We start from the raw sequence: 7,014 nt of genomic DNA, 5'->3' as shown, positions 1-7,014 counted from the left end.
GGTTTGGACCCGTTATCGTTTCCAGGTAACGATAATTGTTCTTACAGTGTGAAAGGATAATATTAAACCTTTTTTATATTATATAAAATTTATTTTTTTAACCTATGTATTTATAGATTCTTATTTAAATTCATATTATAAGTAGAATAATCTTTTATGAATTTATCACTAAATCTAATGTTACTTTTTATGATTGATATTTTAATACACACATTCACATATTACATTATATATATATATATATATATATATATATATATATATATATAAGTTTCACTTCTTCCTTATTCTCTATTGTCAATATATAAACGAATTTTGATCGTCATTAATGGAATATTTTAAATTATAATTTGAAATTCATTTATAATATAAATAGATAATCTTTTAGGAATTTGTTATAAAATATACCTCTATTTTTATGAATTATTTTGTATAATCGGCATTGAAAGACATTTATAAAGTTATTATTACCCGTAATATTTACTTGTATAAATAGATATCAGAGTTTTGATTATTATTAATAAAAAGAAATTTCTTTTCTTCTCATTTATTTCATTACAGAACGACATTAAGTTATATACTAAACTAGTATTTCTCACTTTTCTTTTCCGTCTCGAAAGTAATATTTATTTTTTATAGAAAATTTGTTACATGGATTAAAGAGATAAAAAAATCACGACTCTAAAGAAGTAAAAGTGTCACGACCCACCCACCTAGGTCATGACCAGCGCTCAGTTAGCCTAAGCCAACTGAACAAGCCTGAATCATTTCTTGTTAGTAAAAATTTCGGCAGAGTTTCCTCTGTACCGGGAGAAAATCCAAAAATCAAAACCTGTCAACACCCAGTAAAATAATCCAACGAACTACAATACCAACATATTAAGTGTTATAGAGCATCAGAATCCCAAGCCATGGGCTTTCGTAAAACTTATAAGTCCTAAGCTATACTTTACTAACACAAGCCAAAATAAGATATCCAAGGCCGACTTAAGGAGCAAAACTCTAGGATTGGAAAAAAAGAAAAAAACTAATATACTATAGTAGTTAGCAACATGGTTGCCCTCGCGAAACAAGTTCGGGGCTTACTGGATTCGTTGTCAGCTCTGTCTATCACTCTGTCTGAGTCAGAATCTCACCTTCGGCTAAATTATCTGTAGGAAAATAAAACAAGGGAGTGGGGTCAGTCACACCGACTGAGTGAGTAATAATATCAACCATAGCGTTTTATTCCGGACAAGCATATGTATAAGAAATCACGCAACATATAAAATCATCAAAAGATATCTCCTTTAAACCATCAGAACAATACATCTATGAAAACTATGTTTAAACTAGTTAAATAATCACGTTCTTATTTATTGGGAGGTCCCTATGCCAGTATCAAAATATACGTTCTGACGCAATGGATTTACCATAGCCGTCTGACTACCCCGTCAGCTAGGTTCCCTTCTCGAGGGCCTTTGTACAATACGAGTTCACTTACAAGGTGCACCAGGTCTAACGATGCCGACGTTAGATAACGGTGAATCTGGCAATAGTTTTTTCCGAAAGTTCCTTTTTCATAATACAAATGGATTCTTTCCGTGTCAAGAATTTAAATCCAGCAGTATATATCAACTCATCCTTATCAAAAAGAAGAATTTATAACAACTCATAAATGGCATGGTTCAAGAACATCCGGTGTGTAAAAGTGAATTGATGTGTTTTTATATATAAGGCCATGTTGTTGCTTGTCCGCATGCAAATAATCTCTTTCATTAGACGACCAATTCTATGCAAGAAAACGACTTTAAAACATGCTACAGAAAAAGAAAATCAACTATGAAGGAATTATCACTCACTGTACTCTTGCCGAATAACTCCTATTCGCTTCTGGCAATTGTCCCCTTGAAGTATCAGTTATCTAAAATATATAAAGCAATATTCGAGTCACATGTGGGCTTATCAGATGCTAATTTGCCCCAATTAACCTATGCTCATCAGGATACTAAATTTTGAATTCTAGCTACTGCTATTCTCTGTCTGGCTTGAGCATACCAACAACAGGTTTTCAGTTTTATTCCCCAAATTTAGAACTCTAAAAGAGAGTTTCAATTTATTTAATTCTAAATCTTAGTTGTTATTGCTCCCTACCCAACAAAAGGATGAATTTAGTGATGAAAGAACTTACTTGCAAAGTCAAGAATGGAGAAACTAGTTGGATCTTGAATTTTTCTTATCTGGTTCTAAGTCTCTAGCTTCTTTTCTTCACTTCCTTTCCCTGTAGCTCTTGTTTTTTTTTTCTTCTCCTTGGAACTATGCTGATACTTCTCTCCCTTTTTTTTATTTTTTATTATTATTATTATTATTATTATTATTTTGTTTAAGTTATCAAGTAGGTTCCAGAGAAGTGGGTAATAAATAGCTTGTGATTGAAGTAGTATGGGCCAAGACTTAATACCTAAGTAACTTAGATGGGCCAAGGTCCAGTATTTCAGGTTGTTATATTCTTCCCCCCCTTATGGAAATTCGGTCCCCGAATTTTAAAGATATACGTACCTACGGATATGAACAAGTGAGGATACTTGGGTCGTATTATTTCCTCATCTTCCCATGTCGCCTCTTCACTACTATAATTTTTCCATGCCATTTTAACTGTCGCGATCTCTTTCGACCGCAGCTTTCTTATTTGTCTGTCGATTATAACCACTGGTTCCTTCTCATAGGTTAGATTCTCATCTAACTGAATATTTGATGCTTCGAGCACGTGGGATGGGTCTAGTATATACTTTCGTAACATAGATACATGAAATACTGAATGTACGGTTGACAATTCTGGTGGAAGTGCTAAACGATAAGCAACTATGCCTATTTTCTCAAGGACCTCGTATGGTCCAATGCATCTCGAGCTCAATTTCCCCTTCTTCCCAAATCTCAAAACGCCGAAAACTTCAACTCTCGATGTCTCTTATTAGCATAAGCCTTTTGCCTACTCTGGGCTGCCAATAATCTCTGCTTAATTAGTTTAACCTTGTCCAGTGCTGCCTTTACCAAGTCTGGGCCTAATACCTTTGCCTCACCAGCCTCAAACCAACCAATGGGTGATCGACATTGTCTCTCGTATAAAGCCTCATAGGGTGCCATCTGTATACTTGCTTGAAAGCTATTATTATAAGCAAATTCGGCTAAAGGTAGATATTTGTCCCAACTACCACCAAAATCAAGGACACGAGATCTCAGCATATCTTCTAATGTTTATATGGTTCGCTTGGATTGTCCATCCGTCTGCGGGTGAAATGCGGTACTTAGATCTACTTGCGTTCCCAACGCTTCTTGGAATGCCTTCCAGAAGTGTGAGTTGAACTGGGAGCCCCAATCTGATATGATAGACACCGGAGCCCCATGTAGTCTAACAATTTCATCCATATAGATCTGTGCATAACACGCTCCATCATAGGTAGTTTTTACTGGTAAGAAATATGCCGATTTCGTCAGTCGATCCACAACCACCTATATAGAATCATGACCTTCAAGAGTCCGTGGTAATCCAGTTACGAAATCCATAGTGGTCCGCTCCCATTTCCACTCTGGTATCTCAAGCCGTTGCATTAATCCTGCAGGTCTTTGATGCTCCGCCTTAATTTGTTGGCAAGTCAAACATCGGGTGACATAGTTCGCAACATCTTTCTTCATACCTTCCCACCAGTATAATTGACGAAGGTCCTGATACATTTTTGTGGACCCGGGATGAACCGAATACTTGGAGCCATGTGCTTCTCCGAGCACCGTTTGCCTTAGACCATCGACATCTGGTACACAAATGCGATCACCAAGTCGTAATACTCCATCACCATCCAGGGTAAAATCTTTGTTCTTGCCGGCAATACTTTCATCTCTAATTTTGCACAACCGCGAACCTTGGTATTGCTTTGCCTTTAGTCCTCCATCAATGACGACTTGGCTTGAATACGTACTAATAATGAGCCTGTATGCCCCAAATTGAAAACTACTCCACTTTCCTTCAATTTCTGGATCTCTCCTGCTAGAGGTCTATTGGTTAGGCTAAGATGTGCCAAACTGCCCATATACTTCCGGCTTAATGCATCGGCCACCACATTAGCTTTGCTTGGATGATAGGAGATCGTGCATTCGTAGTCCTTTAGTAGCTCTACCCATCTTCGTTGCCGAAGGTTCAAATCTTTTTGCTGGAAGATATATTGGAGACTCCTGTGATATGTGTATATCTCACATTTATCTCCATATAAATAATGCCGCCAAATCTTGAGAGCAAAGATAACCGCGGCCATTTCTATGTCATGTGTAGGATAGTTTTGTTCGTGCTTCTTCAACTGCCTCGAAGCATAAGCTATGACCCGTCCATTTTGCATAAGCATACACCCGAGTCCCACTCGGGAAGCATCACAATAGACTGAAAATCCTCCGGTTCCTGTGGGCAGTACCAATACTGGAGCCGTTGTTAAACGTTCTTTAAGTTCTTGAAAACTTTTTTCGCATGCATCTGACCATTGAAATTTCACATTCTTTTGCGTTAGCTTCGTCAAAGGTGCAACTATCTTTGAGAAATTCTGCACAAAACGCCTGTAGTAGCCCGCGAGACCCAAGAAGCTTCGGATCTCGGTTACGGTGGTTGGTCGTGGTCACTTCTGTACAACTTCCACTTTAATTGGATCAACTAAGATCCCTTCATCGAATACAATATGACCTAGGAAGGAAACTCGATTCAACCAGAATTCGCACTTTGAGAACTTAGTATATAGCTTATGTTCCCTAAGTGTTTGCAATACCATCCTTAAGTATTGTTCATGCTCCTCACACATCTTTGAGTACACCAGGATATCATCGACGAACACAATGACAAATTTGTCCAAATACGATTTGAACACCCTATTCATCATGTCCATAAATGCCGCAGGTACATTTGTTAGCCCAAAAGGCATCACTAAGAATTCATAATGTCCGTACCTAGTTCGGAAAGCAGTCTTTGAGATGTCCTCACTTTTAATACGTAGTTGATGGTATCCGGATCTCAAGTCGATTTTGGAGAATCTTTTTGCACCCTGAAGTTGATCAAATAAATCATCAATGCGTGGCAGCGGGTACTTATTGCGCACAGTGACCTTATTTAATTGACGATAATCTATGCATAACCTTATGGATCCATCATTTTTCTTCATAAACAAGACTGGTGCACCCCATGGCGAAGTACTTGGTCTAATAAATCCCTTCTTTTTAAGGTCGTCCAATTGTTTCTTCAGTTCCTTCAATTCTGCTGGTGCCATTCGATACGGAGGTATCGATATGGGCTGCGTCCCAGGTACTAGATCTATGCCAAAATCAATTTCTCTAACAGGAGGTAACCCAGATAGATCTTCTGGGAACACGTTTGGAAATTCTCTAACCACAGGAACAGTCTCTAATTTTGGTACTGTAGGCTTTGTATCCCTGACATGTGCCAAGAAGCCCTGGCAACCTTTGCTTAGTATCCGTTTTTCATCGATGAATGAAATCAGTTGATTGGGAGGTGATCCTTGCTCGCATTGTACAACAAAACTTGGCTCACTCGGTACGTTGAAGTGGACCGTTTTAGAGTAGCAATCAATGGTTGCGTGACATGAAGCTAACCAGTCCATACCCATGATCACATCAAAATCTACCATGTCTAGCTCATACAAGTCTGCTAACGTGTTTTTCCGCTCAACACAGAGTTGACAAGAGTGATATACTCGCTTAACTAGTAAGGATTCCCCAACCGGTGTGGCAACCACAAAAGGGTTTGTCAACAACTCTGGTGGTCTATCAAATATTATTGCAAAATATAACGATACATATGAATAGTTAGACCCAGGATCCATTAAAGCCAAAGCATCAAATGAACACACCGAAAGTATACCTGTAATTATCGGGTTATACGTCAAATTTTTACCGCAATTAGTTAACACATACGGATAGGTCATTTTCAGATTACTTAGATAACTTCCTTAAGTGAGCAGGTTGATAATGTACCTGTGACAACCGCATTTGAAGCCTCAGCATCCTGCCTCGTCAGGGCAAACACTCGGGATTGACCTCTCCCGACCGCTCCTGGCCCTCTATCGTTAATACTTTTGTTCCCAGCGCCTCTTCCTGCTGGCCTGAAATTTTCCCTGACGGCGTATGCATTAGAACTTGTTGGTGTTCCATGAGTCAGTGTCGATGCCTGACTAGATCCTCTATTGCGGGGGCAACCTCTCTTGAAATGTCCCATCTGCCCACATCTAAGGCATGCACCGATGTCCTTCCAACATTGGCCTGAATGAGCCTTGCGGCAACTAGAGCAGGTAACTGTAGTGTTGCTGGCTTGTCCATTTAATGGTGTTGAACCTCTATGGCTATGTCTAGAGGTGGAAGCATTATTAGATGATTGGACGATAGAAGTACCTCCAGTCTGTGAGGTCCTCGGTTGGCCCTGGGATCCCGAGCCTCGACTTGTACCAATACTCGTTCCGAAAGACCCTGTAATCCTTGCTCTCTTATCCTATGCTTTTGTTATCCTCTCGTCTCTCCATCTAGTCTCTACTTCTCTTGCCACGTCCACTGCTTGCGAGTAAGACTTTGTCAAGTGTGATGCCAATAGTTTGAACAATGGGTCAATTAGACCACGAATGAACCTCTTAGCTCGCATAGAGTCATTCATCACATATTGCGCATATCAGGACAACCGAGTGAACTGGATATTATATTCGTTCACTGACATTTATGGGGTCTGCCTTAATCCCTCAAACTGTATCACCAGAGCATCCCTTAGGCTCATAGGCAGAAATCGATCAATAAATACATTGGTGAACTCCTTCCAGGTCAAAGGACGTGAGTTAGGTGGCCGCCCTGCCTTAAGAGATTTAAACCAGTCTTCAGCTATATCCTGCAAACAATATGCAGCCAACTCAACCGATCGTGTACTGGAACATTCAAGCACATCTAATGCTTTCTAAATACTATCCAAAAACAGCAAGGGGTCTTCAGTCTCACTAGCCCCCG

The sequence above is a fragment of the Lycium barbarum genome, chromosome 12 (assembly GCF_019175385.1).
Source record: "Lycium barbarum isolate Lr01 chromosome 12, ASM1917538v2, whole genome shotgun sequence".
Taxonomy (NCBI): Eukaryota; Viridiplantae; Streptophyta; class Magnoliopsida; order Solanales; family Solanaceae; genus Lycium; species Lycium barbarum.
Note: the sequence above shows the minus strand (reverse complement) of the source record.